The sequence below is a fragment of the Lonchura striata genome, chromosome 3, assembly GCF_050655825.1.
Source record: "Lonchura striata isolate lonStrDom1 chromosome 3, ASM5065582v1, whole genome shotgun sequence".
Classification (NCBI taxonomy): domain Eukaryota; kingdom Metazoa; phylum Chordata; class Aves; order Passeriformes; family Estrildidae; genus Lonchura; species Lonchura striata.
In genome coordinates, this window is record NC_140705.1 from 77,504,684 (window position 1) to 77,525,215 (window position 20,532).

Below are 20,532 nucleotides of genomic sequence, written 5' to 3' on the forward strand. Positions count from 1 at the left end.
AGAGCATACCTTTGGAGCATGGACTTCCTGGTTTTGAGACAATTTGATTATTTTTGGTGGAGAAAGACTAAAGAAAGCACTGAGAGGACTGACACCCTCTGCAAAAGTTAGCCTGTGTAAATGTTATCCTCTCCAGGATAAAGTACTATAATTTCTTTGTTGCACTTACAGCAAGGGCAAAGTTTAGTAAACTTATATATTAATTTGTCTATTTATTTATTAATCTTTGTTTAATAAATTTAATATATTAATTTGTTTTCATATTCTATTTTCTATGGGGAAGAGTCCTAGTCTCATGTACTATCCATTTTTACATTTTAAATGCAACAAAAGATGAATCTTAAACCTAAGATTATTTCACGTAGCACCTTAGTTTTCAGAAATTATATAACCATGTCTTCAATATTGCATGACATATGTATGTTTTATGTAATAAATACAGATCACTGAGCACCTGAAATACAAAGAAACAATAAACTTAGAAAAGCCCACATCTTAAAGTAATTGAAATTCTGGATACACCCTTTTGAAGAGCGTCCAACAAAATGAGAAGAGCGGCAGATGCAGATGTGAAAGGGATAGTCAGAGGAATAAGTCACCTTCCAAAAAAGGGAGACTAAATAGGCCTTGGAAAACAGGGAGACAACAGAGGCAGATAGCTCTGTGTCTATGAAATAAAAAAGGCTAACAGATAACTACTATCCATTGCTTTTCTTAACATGAGGGTAAGAAGACACTAAAAGAAAACATCAAGCTGAAAGTTGAAAAACAAGAACAAAAAAGTACTATTTTACAAAACATGTGAGAGCACTGTGTGATGCACCACCATGGAATAGTGTGAAGCCCAAGGCTGTCCAAAGAAAGGTTCAAGAAGTGATTAAAAAAAGCAATAAAAGAAAGGTGCCTTCAGGACTTTTAGACAGACACAAACATATCCCACAGCCCAAAACATCCCACGCTATGCAGGATGCAAGGATCAGAGGCAGTTACCATGTGGCCAGCATTACTGTACACTTGCCTTCTTGTTTTTCTTCCACAAGCACTCGCTGTTTGCCACAGATAGACACAGGGAAGAGAAGGCTCTGGGGAGCTGAAAGGCCCTGCTTTTGTATTTTCCCTTCAAGATTAGTCTGCTTGAGTGGCATGCTCTGTCACTTAGCCAAGCTTCAGAGGTGACAGCATGAGGCAAGCTGAGAAGAAGCACCACAACACCTCTAAATGCTTCCAAGAAAAATGATGCCTCTTTCTTTATTATGATATAGCTTGTCATATAATAGCAATAATCACAATTGCTTTGTAATATACTTGGAGCAGCTTTGGAGATTGATTAAATGCTTCAGCTTCCCTTCAGCTTTAATCAACCTGAGCAGCTGTTTATCGCTCAGAACACTTTAGATCAATAGAGCTTATACCTTTAAAATAGTATTGTCCACACCAGCTCCCTTAAAGCTGCAAGCAGTAATTACAGTAAGATCGTACTCTGTATAGTTAAAACTCTGTAGAGTTAGAAGTAGGTGCTATAAAATGGATAAAATCCCCACAGCAACTAGCATGAGACATTTTTGAAAGGTGGCCTTTCCTAATTTCAAATTTGTCCCAGGTTCTTTGATAAAGGAGGGGCTGGAAAGGTTGTGAGCAAAATTCTGCTCAGACCCTGCCACCAGCTTGAATAAAAGAGCCAGGAGACAGAGCAGGACACCAGCCCCATCAGCTGCAGACCCATTCTCCTGCAGAGGAAAGACCTAAGTCCTAAGCACAAATGAGAATACCTCAACTTAGATGGCAATAGGGGAACTAAAACCATCAGTTTTAATGATTCTGTGAAATACACCTATGTCTTGTGACTGTGTCAGCTAGCAGTTTCCAAGGCATTACAGCAATAAAGCTTTAAGCATATATTGGTTACATAAAAATAAGAAAATCATACCAAAGATACTATGAAAACTGCTACTGACTTTCGTGGGTTGAGGACCTCACTCTCTGCATTAATCATGGTGCATTAAGTGAATGAAAGTTGAACTCCAGGCATAAAATCATGAAATCCAGGCAAACACACTGCAAAAGTTAATTTCATCATACTGCCAGACAAGACAAGACAAACTTTTGACTGGTGCCTTGATAAGACAAATATTTGGATAGGAAAAGAAAAGCAGTTCAAGTCACTTCTTCTAAGATGATATATTCTGGAAAATCATTGCATCACTTTTACTAACAGTTCACAGCTACTCCTTAATTTTGCAAAATTGCAGTAGCTGCTGCTTTTTGAGGTCTACTGAGGCAGCAAGGCACCTTGCCTGCTCATAGGAGAACAAAAAGTGATGCCCAAGAGAACTGCCACATGAAAAATAGTGTTTACATGAAAAGTGACAAGATTTGGGTCATTCTATACATGTCTAGGACCTGTGTTTACAAGAGAAAACACTGGGACTGTTTTTTCCACCTGCACATCCACAGCAATACAAGAATTTTCCACAGCAGGAAGGACACTGTACAGCAGTATTAATCTCATGGTGCGTCAACAAATACATAGCACACCAGGACTCAGGACTCTTTTAGGTGATCTAACCCTCTAACCCTTGTCTGATCCCAGCACTAGGCAGAGGAATGAGGAAATCGTCAGGCAAAATATGCCACATACTACATTTGTTTTGTTAGACACTGAAGCATATTAAGTTAATGATCGTTAAAATCCAATTAAGAACATGGTGAAAAACACTTTGGGTGTTTAGAAGGCCCCAGCCTTCCAGTCGATCAAGCAAGGGAATAAGAAAGTGGATAAAAAAGATAAACACAGACTCATTGCTGTTGCCATTCAGAAGAGAAGGAATGCTGGATAATCTAGAGCTTTTCCACTTTATTATATTTTGCTGTTTTTCTCAGATGCATCTGGAATTTCAGCTGTTAAAAAAAAGGAGGGAGATGAGAGAAGATGGGCCCTTCAAGTTACTTTATAAACCCAGCAAACATTTTACATGTTTCAATTTCTGCCACTCCGTGTTCCTTTTCACACTGCTAACCACTTAAAAGCCTCTTGCAGGGAAGAAGCTACCAGAGAAAATAGTTTTGGATGCTCCTTGTTTATTGTATGCAGATTAAGCAGTTCTTATTAACTCAGTCTTCATTCTTCCTTCATAGGTAGCAGTGCTGTGATATTATTTGCAAGCAGCCAAGGTAATTACCATCCAGCAGGGTCCAATTGTTTTCAATTAAAAGCTTGACTGAAGTCTTTAGTTTTTAATACCATTGTGACCATCTGCTTTCACTGAAGTTCATCAGCAAAGGCACAGGCCTCATTCTAATGCTGCTTAATTATATAGAGGAACTTTTTTTTTTTGGTCAGAGGTTCATTTATTCCTGCTAAAGAAATGGGCAGCAACAGGGCTGCCTGGCTTCTCTAATAGCCTGCAGCAAGATGGAGTATCTAGGAAGATCATTACCTTCCTGGGAGATCCAGTTGTTATTGCACTGACAAAAAGATCCAGGGGACCAACAGGAGAAAGCAGTTAACCTCAGCTGCCCTCCTCCCCGTTCAGTCACTTGCCTCCTTCTTCAACCAGCAAATCTGAAAAGGCCACAAGGAAGAGGATCTAATCTAAAACAGAGAGTATGATCCACCCCTGCTGATCAGAATTTCAGGCTTGGTTCCAGGCCAAGAGCACAGGCAGGCTCTCCCGCTTGGGCACGCATCCCCTCTTCCTTGCACATGCAGTGAATCTTTTGCAGTCCTGTATCATCTCAGATCTGAGGATCTTCAAATCCCTTACGGGCATTCATTAAGCCCCGTGCAATCCCCAGGAGAGGTAAGTAAATATAATTTTCCAGATGGGGAAATTAGGGCGGCAAGAGGTTAAGTGACTAGCCTGGGGCCGAACAACAAATAAGCGGCAGAATCAGCATGCGGGTCTGCCAAGTCCCAGGTTTAATGAAAGTCTCTTGAGTGCTCAGTTCCAGAAAGGGAAAAACAACACCCCAGTCCTCAAATCCTCAGGACACTTAACTCATCACTGCAGCTCTGCCTTATATGTGCCAGTGCTAATAAGCATGACTCTTAACATTTCCAACTGCAGTGTGCACAGAATGGCATTTTGTGGATTTAATGCAGGAACTGCTGTCTCAAGGCAGGGAAGCACGCTTGATGATGTTCCTTATCATCGGCCCAGGCAGGCACACAGCTTCCTTACGGGTGCCTGCTGCCATTTCTGTTGCACGCGGCTATTTCCAAGGATTGGCCTCCTGAGAGGCAGGTACTTTGCCAAGCGCCAGTTAAAGAGGAAAAATAAGTGGTACAACACTGTCAGAGCTGGGGAGATGCACTGTCTTGCTCTAGTGGCAGTTCAAAACCCTGAAATAAGAAGCCAGAGGGTTCTCCATCCTCGAGGCTGGACACAAAAGTAAATCCATCACTCCACTAAATCACAGAACTGTTCAACTAAGACTTAAATCTCTGCTCCTCACTAAACTTTGGGGAGACAGGAAGTTGGGTTTCACCCTTGCCCCAGGGCTGCCTCTCTATCTCCACTCTCAGCGTAGGGTGTTAAGCCCAAGTAGCATTCCCTCCCAAAGGCCAGCAGTCCTGCTCTGCCATGGTACATCAACAGGAGCACTAAATCTACATCAAAGCTGTTAGCCAAGACCAGGTCTTCTATGCCATACTGAGACCTCTGCAGCTCCTCTGCAGCAAAGGCATTGAAACAACTGGAATCTGATGCTTAGGAATAATTGCTTTAGAAAATGGTGTAAATGACTTCAGTATTTTGAAAGGCTTCAGGTGTTGCTGCTCAACTACCATCAGCTATTTGCAAATGTAATGCAATTTGTTTCCATACAGATTTCTTTCAAAGCTGTGTGTAGTATGTGTCCTAAATACATAATTACACACCAGAGTATAATGGCTCGTTTGGGTTTATTTTGTAACCAATATGCATTTCAAAAGCAAGTTCTGAAGGAATATGCAGCAACAAACATGCAGCACACATTCTGGTTTCTTACACTTTCACTCCTAAGATGCTCCCAAGGGCCTACTCCTGACAGAGACACAGACATGAGAAAGTGAGGAGAAGTAAACCCTTTCTTTAAGAATTACCTTGAAGGAGACATAATGACCCTGTTAAGAAAATAGTCCAGTAAAAACATTTTTTGCACTGATGCCTGTGGATTAGATGCCCTAGGAAATTAGTAATAAGATTTTGCATTTTTCTTTCTATGTTTGAAAGTAATCTGTGCTTGTAGCAATTTGGCATAGCTATTCCAAAGATTTTTTCAGTGACCTATGTAAAATCATTTGGCAGTATCCAATTGGGCAGCTCTTCCAGAGCTGTGTATCCACTGCACAAATTACAGAGAAATTTCAGTTCTTTGCCAATACACTCCTTATAGCCTCCCCAAAAGGTTTCTGTTGAAAAGTCCTTCACTGACATGAACAATAATGCATCAATCAACAAATGCAAGCAAAAGGTTTAAACAGTAGTAAGACTGATGTGAATAACCTGGGGTTCATCTTCAAGAGTACTTCAGACAACCACTCTCACTTAAGTTATTAGTAGTTAGAATAAGCTGTCTTATTCACTAGTTAGAGCCAAAAATATTTGGATTTTTTTCCTCTTTTTTAATTCCCTGAGTTGCCTTAAGACAAGGAACTGCTTTTTGACAGGGGTGCATGACCAGCAGTGCTTTTCCTCACATATCCCCAGCAAGCTCCCAGCAGCATGAAGAGCTCTGGTCCATCCTGCTTAATTGAAAGCATTTAAAATTAAGATGCTGAAATCAGGTACCATCTGCATCAAGGACCAGGTGCTTCCAAAGGACAGCTAAGAGCTACATCTCCCATCAGAATCATCTTTCTTTTTCCATCAACTACAGAAGCAATTTAACAGAAAAAGGGTCCCAATTCTGGCAGCTGAGTTAATTGCTCAAAGAAAAAATAAAATCTGCCTGTTTAAAACTAACTGTTAATTATATTTAAGCAGAGGAGCTACTGGGATTAAAAAGTTCCCTGTATTAAAGATGAAAGGGAGAGAAAGACCTTGCTTTCTGCCTTATGGTCATTGTGCATGTATGTCAGTGAGGCAAAGCAAGACTTAGAGATATCATGAGTCTGGAGACAAGTGAGCAGACAAGGCCTGCACATAAACATCCATGAAGTATAGCTATAGCCTTCTCAGTTTGTTTCTGGAAGTGCAAAAAAGTCTGACATGGAAAGAGAAAACAGTTTTTCAATGAAAAGTAATAATCTCTACTTTATCAAGTGAGACAATCCCTTTTTTCCTACTAGTGTCAATCTGTTTAAAGTAAAAATACAAATATAATTTTTCTTTCTCCTTACTATTTTCATTAATTCAACTAAAATACCAGCAAATTTAAAAATGAAACCATATGGAAGATTACTCACAGAACTTGGATTTTCCCAGGTGATCTGCAGAACCTCTCTGCTGGAGCTCCAGAGCATGGAAGGCTTCATTCATTTGCCTTCTTTCAAGTCACACATTCACTGGGTCCAGATGGGATCTGAATTTTCAACCTTGCACGTTTGAGGTCAAAGGGCTGCAATATTAGCATTCAGATTTTACCACACTTTTTCAGAGCTGAGGAAGAATGAGATTTCCAAATGCATCTGTATTATAACAACTCCATTATATCTCATAGTCTGTTCTTTTCAGATCTAAAAACATTGCAATTCAAGTCAGAGACAGCTGAGCCTAATGAGATGAATCAGTGGAAAAAGACCCTTTGGCCTCAAGACATGAGAGGTGTGCCACACAAGTCAGTCAGCTGAGGGGAAGGTTGATTGCTCATCTAGGTCTTTATGGGTGATCCCTCTATTTTTGTTTCTCAAATTCTTCTAACTCTTCCCCCCAAAGTCAGCTCCCTACAAACTTCTTTAGAAATGGTGTGGCAAAATGCTTCAGACAGCTGCTGGCAAGGAGAAAGAAAGCCAGTATCCCATGCTTTGTATATTTTTTAATCTGCACAAAAGGAAAAGCTCTCTCTTTTTTTTTTTTCTTCTGTACTTATCCCTTCTTAAAGCACCCAGACAGCTTAAAGACATAGATGTAGAGTCTGAGTATCCAGAATCTATGTGAAAAACAATATTATCCGAGGATCACTCTGAAAACCTGTATTTCAGCGAGCTTTGTGCCATTTCCTGAATAACAACTTCAGATCTCATGTGCTGTCTTATAATTACGAAAAATATAACTTGGTATAGAATGCACTGTGTCAGCTTTGATTATGCCAGCAGAGAAAGACATGGGATACAGAGAGAGAATAAAGGAAGAATGATGGCTGTCTACTGGCTTATCAATTTACATCTCTCTACAGTAAATCTAAGTCCTTTGTGCTGTCAGTCATGCACTCCTACGGCAGTGATTGCTGGAATATGAAAATCACAGCTTTGAGATCCATTTGTACATTCACATTTGCACAGCCTTTCTGGGTTTATTGCTTCAGTGGCTGCAGCATCCCCCACCAGCATGGGTCCTGCCATTTGGGGCTTGATGTTTGCCCCCACTATGCAGCTTGTGTGCAACAATCTATACCAACACTGTGAATCACCACCTTTTCAGTTCAAATTGTGAGGGAAAACAGGAAAAACCCTCAGGAAACTGTAAAGGTAACAAATGATCATGTGTTAGATGCCTATTTCAGGCCTATAAATTTCATTAATATGTTGTGATTGTGGCTAAAAATAACACACATCCTCATCAAATATTTACTGTGACATAAATAACCACCTAGCCAACATGATGCTTTTGAATACATTAAGAGCAATTTCATATTTTCAGCTGAAATAACACACTGGAAATTAATGAAGACAAGAAGACGTGAACGAAAACCACCTCACTGCTGCCATCACCCCTATAGCAACTGTCAGCGGCAAAGAGCAGCTTCCTGGAAATTTCAGAGCATGGAGTTCGGAAAGCAAAAAATCATGCTTGTTGCAAGCACAACACATGGTTGGTTATGCACACACACACACTCTCTCCAATTTTCTGTGAGCTGAGCAGTAATTTAGGGCCTCACCCTCCTCAGCTCTCTCCCATCAGGACCCACAGCCATGAGAAGATCAGCAATGTTTCATGCTGTTGAAAAATACACATGGTCATAGAAAAGTGTTTTTACAAACCTTTTATGTGTCCTGTGAGGGCAAACACTCCACCATGTAAATTTCCCACAGGGCCACAAGTAACTAGCAAAGAGGAAGAAAATGATCAAAAACTATCCTTGCTCTAAGAACTGCTCTCAGCTATTTACCTACCATGGAGTTAGCATTAAAATTTGTAGCACAATGCTAGTTCTCATCCAAATACTTGAATACTATTTGTATCTAATGGGATAAGAATTGTGATGCAAGAAAAACAAAAGCCACTGGAAAATATGGAAGGATAACAAATTATTGCTGATTTCCTGAACTTACGTAAGTTGATCAGAATCCCTTAGAAAACTCTCCAAGCAATGCTTCTGTCTTAAAATTCTCTGCATTAAAAAAGAGAAAACTGTCATATTCATGCACTCGGCTTTTGAGCTGCATTCTGTAAGGCAAGAATGATTCTTCCAGATCAGCAAATCTGTACAATATGGCAGTGTTTGGTTCCCACACTGAATAAAACATGGTCTGTCCTATCTGATAATTTATTAGACTTGGCATTATTTTCCTACTATAAACATTCCTAATAGCGTTGGACCATTTTCACCATGAAGTAACAAGAAGAACATGAAATCACTCCTTGTCTTTAAAGTAAACACATACATTGTATTTTGGGGTTTTTCCTTGTGTTGAGGCTGAAGTATCTTAATGTTTGGCACTCCTTAGGGCAACTACCACAGAAGGTTTTTTCTTTCTTGACATCCTATAAAATCCCAAAATTCCTGTGTCTGGGAAGAAGGGGTATTACAACCAAATAAAAGACAAAGATAAAGAAAGCTGATAACATTTTCACAGTTTACCCTTCATTTTATCTGGAAAAGATACTTGAGTCCTGCAACTTGATTTGAACCAGTAAGGGGAACAGCATTTGTTATTGGAAATAAATAACCCTAAACAATATTTGCTCTTTTTGCAGCTCTTTGGACATCTGCATTACCTCCACTCAAAGCCAGTCTCCCTTAAAGCAAGACAATCACCCCCTGCACCATCACAAAGAGCAATACTGGGGTTAAACCTAGGGCTCACTGGAGTCAGCAGCCTGTTAATGATGATGGCTGGCTGAGGATCTTCAGGAAGCAATAAAAGAGAAAAGAAAGGCCACAGTGAGCTACAGTTAGGGCCTTGCATTTCTCTTTCATGGTTGTGTAGCATTTGAATGAGATTGAATTTTTATTTTAAGCTGCTGCCTGCTAAAAGTGTCCTGGTGAGTCAAAGGTAGAACCCAGAATATAGTACAGTGAATTTCTGGTCTTGAGTTTTGACTACCAGGTTTTGACAATCTTGCCAAAACCATGAAGATGTATCTGTGCCCATAACACAAGCAAGTCCATTAGAACGCTCCTCTGTGTTTCTCCTACTCCATGTTCTTTCACCTCTCGGACATGTTTTTGCATAAGAAGTACTAGAATGACAGCCCCAGCAGCAGCCTATCACATCCAGTAATAAAGGATTAATTACCTCCGTCATCAGCACTCTATTATTATTTGTAGCACCAAATGCCTGCACTATTTTTGTGAGCTACAAATGCCTGGGAACACCGAAAAGAAGACACTGCATTAATTCAACAAGTCTGCTAGCCTGCACCTGCATTTAATTAGTTACTCTCACATCAGACCTGCAGAGCCAGGAGCTGCAAGTGAGAGCACTGCTGACTGCTGGCCTGGCTGGGCTGCCAGTGTAATTAATTGCATTCTTACTGTGGCTCTCCCCTCTGTGCAAACAAAAGTTAATCATTTACTGGGAAGGTCTGAGTTGACGCTTCTCCGCCGTTTGAGCCAGTGTGTAGAACATTTCAATAAAAGCATCCCCCCCATTCACGTTTACTGCTTGCTTCCCAAAATGACGTGCTAACGATGTTTATGCTGCTGGAGACCTATGTGGAGGCAGGGGTTAAGAAGGTATAAAAAGAAAAGAAAAAAAGGAAGTGAAAATCTGAACTAGAGAAGTGCTGACTAGAAAGCACCACACAGCATTTGTCCCAAACCAAAGGCTTCTCTGAGCAAAGGTTTGGCAAAAAACGATGGCTAATAACCTGGTTGTGTTGTCTTTCCTCTTGCATTCAACTTTAGTGTTCATGTAAGCTTCAAGCTATTCATACACAGCAATGGTTGTATCCTCAAAGCACACTTTCAGAAAGGGGTAAGCATCATTGTTGCTATTAAATGCATGACAAGGAGACTAGCAAAAGAAACTTCTCCGAAGTTTCCACAAAAACCAGCAGAAAAGCAAGGTGCACTGCACCTTTGCATGGCTGTTTTTTTTCATCACAAGAATATTCCTCTTTGCTGGGAGCTCAGGTGACCACAACACCAGAATACTGTCAAGAAGCCACTGCAGAAACAGAGGCTTAGGCTTGGAGATGACACCCTCAAACCAAGCAGCACCTGTGGATCATGCCTGAACAGAGAGAACAGGGTTCAGGTCTGAACAGGAGCCTTGCACTTTCTTCATTGCAAAGGAGCAGGTTGGCTATTGCTCACAGATTTGTCTTCTGCTCCTTCATCCAAAGACAGCCAGCACCATTTCCAAGTGGCATAATGGGCCTTGAGCAAGGAGAAGAGGGAGAGGGATGGCAGACCTAGTCTGGGTACAAGCAGATAATTCTTTTCTCTGCTTGCTGGAATAATCTTTGGGGGTGATGTGGACTTTTTCCATATGATTAGACTGCAAATGGACTGTTTTGCAAAGGGGACAAAAACCTTGGAAGTTTTTGAAACACACTATTTAGAAATTATGGGCTTTCTCCTAATTTTTTTATTTTATTTTTGAGAGCAGCCTGGTACATCTCTTTTTAAATTAATGGCATATACTTGATCAAAAATGCTAAAATGCTGGTTCCAGCAAATTACACAGATAATTAGGTCTAATTTCAATAATGCTCTGAAACACTACTAATAAATCTTTGGGCTCATACAGTCCTTGAATATATACAAGCTACTTCACGAGCACCAAATTCCACCCTTTCAGCTCCTTTTCTGTCAAGCTTTGGCAAACCCAAGCTAAATTCTGCTGTCAGTTATATCCTGTAAGTCTGGAGCAATTGCTTGTCCTCAGTGGCATAACTCAAGATTACAGCTGTGTAAATGAGCACAGAATGTAGCTTGAGATGTTGTAAATTTGACCTTCAGCTTGCTTCCATGAAAGGGGGAAACCCAGGAACTTGTTTACCCATTCACTAAGCTTCTTGAAAAACTACCCTGCATAAATATTATGATTTCAGTCATAGACATAGCAGATTTAAAATGAAGTTAAACCTGCCTAGTATCTAGGTCTACCGGGAGGGGGAAAGATTACAAGTATAATATTTATGAGCTACCACAAGCAATGCTTGCTTTTAAACACTGACATGTGCTTTGGCCTCCTACCATGGCACATCAAGGCCTTCAGCTTATTCTAGGTCAGTGCTTGACCTCAGGTTACTGCAGCGGTTCTTCACCAGCAGCGCTTGCCTGTTGGTCACCCAACCTCCATGGATGCTGATCACCAGCCCCCCAACCCACTTAGCTGGGTCTCTTGGTTTTGGGCAGGGGAGGGGGAGTCACAGAATTTGTGCCTCACAGACCACACCTGGAGGGTGTGAGACTGCTATGGACCATTGTTCCTGCTGAGCTATTAGCTCCCTGCTCCCCTGAAAAACTGACCCAAGGCATTTGTGGCCATGTTTTACATGGGGATGGATGTGTTCAGTTCTAGTGCCCCACAGGGGTTTGCGCTGGCTCAGTGACACTTCTGCCTGTGCTTTCAAAATACCCATAAGCAGACAAGAACCAGGGAAGTGAAATAGTGAAATCACCCTTTTTGCCCTGACACCTCATGACTAGCAGGCCCAGCAAATAAGAGAAGCACACACTTTCCCGAACTCCTTTAGCCACCATTTCTCTGAATGGTATGTTATAGATGACTTGTCAGGTAGAGGATATGGTAATATACCTACTAAATAGAGTTAGAAGAATGAATATCACAAAAAACAAGCCTCTAAACAAAACATCAAAAAGACAAGGGAAAATAATAATTGAAGTGTGCTTTGTTCATGGAAGCACAAGTTAATTAATTAATTAATAATTTTTCTAAACAACTGGTTTTGGAGAAAACATCATTTGCCGAGGCGCAGTACAATCCTTGCAGGGTTGCCATTTGCAGTTATGAAAGCATATCTCTGGTATTAGTAATATACATGTCTGAAGGGTTAGCTAGTTTCAAGCTGGAAAAAAAAAGGAAAATGCTGCATGGTAAGTACTCCTGTACATGTTGATTTTGATCATCACATTAGCTCTTTGCTCTGATATGTCCACATAACATTCAGAAATCTCTATCGGGCCCCTAAGTATAACAAATTGCTGGCCTATACATTTCAGAATTTTAGCTGTCCAAAGACTAAAATGATGGCTTTGTACTACAGCACGCAGCTGGACAAAGCTGGACAAAGATGCATATATCAGTGGCAGCAGAGATATTTATCTACAGATGAAAAGCTTGCAGAGGATGTCAGCATTTTATTTGCTTCTAGACTGCATTATCAATCTTTGGCATTACCCAAACTTAAAGTCATTATGCAAAATACTTTCAAACAAGCAGCATCTCTTGTCTTCATTTCTAACTTTCTTAAAGCATAATTTGATGCATTACCATAAATGAATGAAAGAGCCACAAAATCTCATCAAAATGAGAATGGAGAGTGGATCTGAGTCTGATGACCTGTAATTTGCCTGTTATTGGGGGGCTGCTTTTAAAAACTGGACCAAACTCACTTTTTGCTGATTGCTAATTTAACCACTTCAAATATTTTAATATATAATTTCCATTTTTCATTCTATATTAAGGAGTGAATGCACTTTCCATTTTAATTCCCAGACTGAAAAATCAATGGAACAGTGTTTGAAGAAGCCATTTTAGAAACATGTCAGTTCAGGCACATACCTGGAGACAGCAGAAGTTGAAATATTCTTGACTAGCACCATCAACAGACTACTAGGACACTCCAGCAGGTCAGCTATGGACCTGTATTAATGATAAGAAATAGGAGGGAATTTCTCTTTACTCAAGAGTGAGCATAGTTTCTATGATAAAACCTTCCAAGTACATGGTTTGTTCTGGGAACAGTGGGATCCGAAATTTCTTTTACAAAGAGGGATTTTTTTCTGTGGAATTGGAACAAAATTATCCACAGGTATTTAGACTAAAAAAATCAATAATAGAATAACCTACATTAAATTTATTCTTTCTCCCTCTGCTGAATTCCATTATCTTATCACTTCTTCAGGGTTTGTCCTGAGCAAAACATCACTGTAAACTGATGTGTTTGGTGTGGAATAATAAATTTAATCCAAGATCTTTTGACTTACAGGTCATTTAATACAGTACCTGTGGGCAAGGTGAGCCCCCATTGTGTTCCCACTGATGTCAATGAGTATTTGCTGCCCATGAGTTCAGAAATGAGCATCAACTCTGGCTGTGAAAAATCACTCCTAATCTAAATGTGTCACACACTGCCACTGTCTGTACCTGATTTTCTGGGTGCCCAACTTCAGGCTCCCAGAGATTAATTTGCGAGGTAGGTAGGTGCTATTGGAAACAGGGAAGATGATCTCTGTTTCATGTGCAGAGACTCTTCCTGTTTACATGCAGTTGTGCCCTACACTCACAGCCCTTGTGAAGGGCTCTTCACTGCTTCCCATCCTAAATGCAGGCAAGTAAATGCAGGTGCAAAGGGGAGAGCTTATCTGGTTATGGCCTTGTATCTGCAGAAGAGTGGCAATACTCCAGAGAAGCAGAGAATATAGAAAAAAGGAAAGAAGAACTGGGAATTTATGCCCAGGACAAAAAAAAAAAAAAAGGCACCAAAACACAAAACAAACAAAACAGCCATTTTATCATTTTGCATTGTGCTGGCAGAAAACTGGGTGCAAACAATGTCATTTGGTTCTGGCTCTGTTCAGGATTTGTATCAAAACAAACACAAAACAAAACAAGCCCCAAAAAAACCACTTCTATCATTTCAGTAAAACCTAACCATGACCTCTTGTGTCTGGCTAACTTATCAGGTGGAAAATATTAACATCATGGTGCTCCAAGCAATTTCAACAAAAGCAAGGTCTTTGAGTTCCATACAGGGACCTGCCCAGTTAGCTGACCCCTTTTTTTATTTTTTTTCTCTCTACAACTATTATTATAGGAAATAAAAAGAATAAGAATACTTCAGTGCACCCAGTCAGCTGTGAATAGACAAAGGATGAAGATGCTCTGCTGAGAGTGCCACAGAGAAAAAATGACTGATCCTCTGCCGAGTCTAAGGAACCCAAAACCCCCCACTGAACAGTGAGAGTGAAAAATAAAGAGATAAAATAAACCAAAGCCAACCACAAAGGATGATTTTTAGTCAGAAAACAGCATCCATCCATAACACAATGTTTCACCTCACAGTTCTGATATGTTTCCATAGATTTTTGTCTCCGTTACATAATTTGACATTCCTTAAATATATGCATATATATTAGTTCTAAAAGACTGGACAGTTTCCCTTGCTAGCTTTATTGTGTCAGATTTTCCCATGTGTAGAAGGTCTTTCTCTGTTGCTGTGAAATAGACTTGGGCAAATAAAAATCTATCCCTGCCTGACTGCGCAGGAAAACACTGACCCTGAGTAACAACCACATGCAAACAATGTGGACAGCCCGATTTCTCTCCTTTAACCAGTTTTGCTCTTGAAATATGAGAAGCAGGTCAACATTTTTTGCAAGAAAACTTTGAACACTAAGGTCTTCACTGGAGTCACTTGTAATTGTTAAACACAGGAAGAGCCTCTGGCACGTAGATGGCCACTAAAATGAGGACTCTGCAAACACTTAGGTGAGTGTTTAAGTATAAGAGTGTTGCATAGAACCCTGTCCCCAAGGATATCCATGGCATTTGTAATGTCAAAATTAATGGGGAAAAGATTTTGTTTGATGGGTTTAACTTATAATTTAGTGTAAAGAGCCAGAGCTCAAATTGTTCTTTGCTAATCAGAAATGAGTAATACTGAGTTTGAAGTAGCACTAGATAACCAAATTACACATGCAAATATAAACATTATGATGGACTGCAGCAGTGTAAGTGAAAAATATTCACCTTCCAAAGGAAAAGAAAGAGTTTTTAAATTAACCTTTAATTTAATCTATCCCGTTAGAATATTAGCTTAAGAGAAAAAGTTATTACCCCTATGAAGATATACCCATAATGGAGACTTCTCAGGTATCTCTCATAAAAACATTCAAAATAGATGTGAACACACTCTAGTTTTTCCATAAATATAAATATTTCTGGTCAATATTGTCCCTTGCTTTATCTCTGTCAGTTGGTATCACCTCAGACCAATAAATCTATGCAGGAATCCATAACTATTTACTACTCTTATTGGATTAGCAATGATTACAAGTGACTGCTCCATAGATGGACTTGATGGAGTCCAAATTCTTCCCTCATGGCATGTATGCCTCCCACCATTGCAGAATCCCTCAAGAGACATTTTCCTGCTTGCAGGCAGTATGGGGGTTTCTTTGTAAACCAGGAAAGCACAAGATTTGCCCTAGCTCTCAGGTCAAAGTAACCGCCAAGCATTTGTTAACAATGAGTTGTCCCATTTTTAGAAGGTCCATCTTATATCCTACTTTGCCTCTCTACATAAATCTACCTGGATGACAGGCAGTAATCACATATACTAATCATACAGACCAGAGGCTAGGATAATTCAGCACAGCTTCTTCAGAATGCCCCCAGGAGAGACAGAAGGATTGTCGTGCTCATTTCCCAAATGGGAAACAGTCAGAATGTACCAATACCACAGAGGTCTTTTACTGTAAGTGTGATGAATGGCAACCGCAGCCAAAGAAGCAGCGTCATATGAAGAAAATACTTTGCTAAAAGGGAAAGCACTAATTTAACCCTGGGACTGCACTAATCAGACACGGTCCTGCAAAGCAGACAGTGCAAGCACAGGGAAGCAGAGGGTAATACAAAGGAATTCACTTCCCAAAGAAGACAATATTGGCAGTGGTGGGCTCAAGGCCAAAACAGACATGTTGATTTTTCATCTGCCCACAGGTTTATTTTGTTGTAGGAGATGAGAGCCTTAGAAACCTTGGGCTATTTTCCATTGCAGAAAGCCCCTGGTGATGATGAGAATGCACAAACTGCCCATTGTTTCCCTGGGACTGAATTGTCCCTAGGTTGCACCAGGTGTGCATTAGCCTGCTGCCACAAGGACCTTTTGAACCAAGACAGAGTATCTGAGAGGAAGGAGCAGGCTAGAAAGACGAAAGCAAGAACAATTTCGTGTGAATGTGGAGAAGGACCAAAAAAAGGAACAAAATCCACTTGACACAAACTACAGTGCCCCTAAGTGAAAGGCTACCCCTACCCCAGGAGGATAGAAAAGTAGCCATGACAACACGCAACAGTCAGATTCACAAATGTCTCTTCAATTGCTCATAAGCAAGGAATGTTCAAGGGAATCCCAGGAAAATTCACCCTGTGCTACTGGCAAAAAATAAATATTTTTTTTTGTTGCAAAGGAGTAACCTCAAAAGGAAAAAGAGAGTGGGAAGCCACAATGGTAACCGAGCCCAAATAGCAATTGCATTGTAACGTCTGGGATTCCTGCCTCTGTGCAAGTAACAATGTGTTTGGTGATCCTGAAGCTGTCCTCTAAATACGCTCTAGCAGTAATGCATTTGCACTGTTAAAGTTTGTGCTGAAGATAGTTAATTCACATAGATGGAAAAAGTCAGATGGATGGATTGACTTTGGAAATTGGCCTGGAAATTATTCTTAGTCTTCACAAGAAAAGCACTGTTCATTTTGTGTAGCAAAGCCTGAGAAGTGAGCATGAGAAACCCAGGGATGTTCTGGGGACTTGTTTGGGAGTTCTGTTCTCTTAAAACCACCTCAAGATTCAAATTCAGTAATTTCTCCCTTTGCTACAAACATTCCCCAGGCCCCATAGGGACATGAAATCGGATCTAGTACTTTTCCCAAAATGTTGCTGAATGGACTGAGAAGTCAGGAGAGTTTGGAGAACAAGCTCCGTATAAAATCTTCACAGATTGAAGGCCTGGTCTTGTGCCTTCCATTTGGAAGTGGCTCTCCTGCCTAAGACTTTCAATGAAGGATAAATACAGCAAGGAGAACTTGCCCGTGCAACCAGCAAAACCTGTTCTCTTCTCTCCACAGGATGAAGTGTATCTGGATGCAATCCTTTGTCCCCAGTAACAGTGGCCAGTTTGTCATCTGAAAGGTGGGAAGTAGGTATCACCTAGACTGCTGTTCCTGCAGATATCCTGACATGGATATTGGATGTTGCCACGAGTATGAAAGACACTGATGAGCAATGATCCCTCTCACCTTTCAATCCTTGTGCTAGCTTATTCTATTGAATAAAATGCTCCTTTTGACTCAAGCCTGGACTGAGTCACTAAGTATCTTCACTACAGCTGAGCCCATGTAGATGCTGCTTTGAAATTCTTTTTAAGCCCATTTAAAGACCTCAGGCCTGAACTTTGTGGGCACTATGTTTATAATTGGTGTTTTAAGTGCTGTACTCCGTGCCCTGGTGGCCACCTGCTTTCCAGCAAGGATTCAGGGAAAATCCCTGGTATATCTGCACCTGGATTCCAGAAGAGCAGACAGGCTCCAGAGGACTCTCAGGGCAGGGATGCAACACAGCACTGGTGGCTGTGATGTAACAGATCTTGCCTGGGCCAGCTAATCCATCCTTGTTCCCTGTGACCCTGCAACTGAGAGCCACACTTTCCAAAAGGGATGATGACTGCTGGAGCCTGATCTACTTCCCAGGCTTTGTCTGCACCTGCTGTCCCTCGGGCAGCAGACCCGACACCTGGGTGACCAACCCGAAGACACACACCTGCACCACAGTGGGTGGTCAAGACAAAAACCCCCACAGTGGGGTGAGCAGCCAAGCTCATGTCCATCCCAAGCAAGAGTCCTGTCACCTGCTGACAAGGGACACACTAGAAAATGTAGAAACCTCCTCTGCTGCCTTTCCCCCTCCCAATGCAGCATAAAGCATAAATCAAAAGGCAAAAGAGGTAGAAGCCATTTAGCTTTTCCTCCTTGCTCACTCACCTGTCCGTTAACCTTGTTCCCTTGCCAGAATGGAAAGTGCAGGTTCCAAAGGCCCAAGGAGTTGTCTCTTATGTTGTCCAGCTCAGCTGGATGCAGAAGGGCCTAATGCAGGTGGCGTGAAACCTAGTCTGGTGAGAGCTCATCTGGAAACTCCAGAGTTCAAGACATCATTTGAATTTGGCAGCTCCCCTCCAAGCTGCCCACCATTTCCTTGGAGCTGAAGTGAACTTGGAACCTGCCTCAGATGGAATCTGGGATGCACTTTCCCCTGAGATCCCAAAAAACAAAGGGACAGAGTGAGATTCCAAAAAAACAAAGGGACAGAGCCTGTAAGCTGTAGAAGACCTCTTTATAAAGTCACCAAGAAAAAAAGTAAAAATCAATTCATTGAAAATACAAGACAAAACATGTTTCTTACCATTCCCATGCACAGTGCTGTGCAATATACCTTCTGCAAGTACATTTTAACCATGCTTCTGTTGATGTTACCTTGTGCCTTCTCTGGCTTGTATTTAACTTTCCACAACAGATCATACTCAGCTTTGGACACAATAAAACAAATCAGTTTCTTCCTTTTTATTTGAGCACATCATTAAGATTAAACACATGCTACAATGACAGTGGAATTGATGGCTGAACAGGATGTATTTTAATTTAAGTAATATTTCCATTAACCTAAAAGCTCTCCCTTAAAAGTCTGTACAATTTATTTATTGGAAAGAATCCAGAATAATTGTACTGAAAATTTTTCTCTGAATGATAATATGTCAGACTTTTAAAGCTCTCTTCTGGCAGCTTTTCTTTTCGCCTTTGAACATTACTGACATAAGAATACATTTCTCACAAGTGTATTGAAAAAAAAGAGAAAATAAAAAGAAAGAGGGACTGCTGCAGAAATCACAGTAGGTGTAAAATGCCACAGCCCCTGATCCATCCCCTTGGCTGGAGAAGTGAATCCCAGATTTGTTACTTGTTTATGTTAGGTTATGGAAAATGCAGAGGATTAAAAAGGCAGAGGGAAGCAGATGCCATGCAGGCAGAGGCATCTATAAGCCAATCTCCATCTGAGAGCACAGAGTCACTGCACCCAGCAAAAGAATGTGTTTGGAGGCAAAGCTAAGCTGTGGCAGCTGGGGCTGGGACTGAGAGGTGCAGCTGCACTAGAGGAGGCGGAGGAGCAGGCAGCATTCCTGAACTCAGAAAACACCAAAATCCACCGTGCAAAACAAATAAATGCTGAATTGTCCTCCCACCCCCGTGTTTGTGCTCGCTGGCTTCAGAGCACAGGGGAACGAGATGGGGTCAGAGCTGCCTCAAAGCCAGAGTTCAGCCTGCAGAGAGAGGCTGCTGCAGGTTTGCCCCTTTTCGTGCTGCCCACAAGGGCACAACTCCGACTGTGTCTCCTCTAAGGACGTGCCATCAAGGGCACACAAACACACAACTGTGTGTGCTTTTCTGTGGGCCAACAAACACGCGTAGTCTTCTGTTCCAGACTTCTTTCAGGGAGGAAAGGGACAATCAGAGACACGTGACAGCTGTTGTCATGTCACCTTGTGCTCCACTGATCGATGTATGCAGCCCCTAGCAACTCCAATTAAGCAATATAAAGTGCCTAAATAGGACCACATGGAGCTTCTCCCCAGGGAGCACAGCCCTCAATTTGGGATGCCACAGGTCAGTCCAGGCACATCTGTCCAGCCTTTGCTTTCCCCAGCCTGGGGAAGAGGTGATTGGGCAAGTACGGAGGAACTGTGGGTGTGTGAGGATGACAACCTCTCTCCTAAACAACAGCAGGCTTCTGACAGACATCAGCACAGAGCTCTGTGAGCCAGCACAGGTGAGAGACCCCCTGGCCTTCTCTCATCCCTGTGGTACCCACCTACCAAAGCCAGTCAGCCCCAAGGCACAGCCAAGGCTGTGCGTGTGAAAATAAGGCACAGCGGCCCAGCACCACCCCAGTACAGTCAAACCCTCCACCCTGATGCAGCTCCTTGGAGGAGTTTAGATCCACTGAGCACCTTGAGAAGCCACCTTGACTGCTCTGGCCAGCATGGGTGGATATCCTACACCATGCCAAGTCCTCTCCTGGGCTGTTTAGGAGCTGGGTAGAGGGAAGGACTGCACTGAGACGCTGGAACCTGGAACTGATAGGCAGAGCTGCTCTCCTCTTTCCCTGCTCCAGACCCAGGTTAAGCAGCAGCAATGAGGTCTGGATCAGAATGCAGCAGTTCTCTCCCTTCCTCTCCTTCATCCACTGCCAAAACACCCTT

General features: G+C 41.5%; 1 long non-coding RNA gene across 2 annotated transcripts in view; it reads right to left on the reverse strand.

Moving 5' to 3' along the window:
• The window catches only part of LOC110477926 (uncharacterized), a 306,989-nt gene that overhangs the window by 274,354 nt on the left and 12,103 nt on the right, over positions 1-20,532 (reverse strand). For both annotated transcript variants that reach the window (XR_014954352.1, XR_014954350.1), the window contains one exon: positions 6,389-13,141. This is a non-coding gene — a long non-coding RNA (uncharacterized LOC110477926). The remainder of the gene's footprint in view (positions 1-6,388; positions 13,142-20,532) is intronic.